Source organism: Meleagris gallopavo, chromosome 11 (genome assembly GCF_905368555.1).
Source record: "Meleagris gallopavo chromosome 11, MGAL_WU_HG_1.1, whole genome shotgun sequence".
NCBI classification, from domain to species: Eukaryota; Metazoa; Chordata; class Aves; order Galliformes; family Phasianidae; genus Meleagris; species Meleagris gallopavo.
This window is the reverse complement of record NC_139414.1, coordinates 16,572,819-16,573,143: the sequence shown is the minus strand read 5'-3', so window position 1 is coordinate 16,573,143 and position 325 is coordinate 16,572,819.

The following is a 325-nucleotide window of genomic DNA, read 5'->3' as shown; positions in this document are numbered from 1 at the left end:
GTGGTGTTAGGTATGTTTGGCAGATTTGTCTCTTTATATAATGCAGTTTCTTTGCAATACAGCATACACTGCTTTTTATTACAGGCAATTTTAGCTTCTTTTGACTGAAAATTGAGCTCTAATTACTAATGAGTACTTTCTAAAATAATTTAATCTTAGGAAAGAATGCACGTAACATAATTGTTAAATATCTACTGGCAAGATAGGTAGCTTGTGTTTTCACTAACCCTTAAAGGAGGTTAAGGTTTGATAACTCAAGAGAAATGGCAAAAGCCATGATACATGATTAAAGTAATTAAGAATTGAAAGATTATGACAGCATATC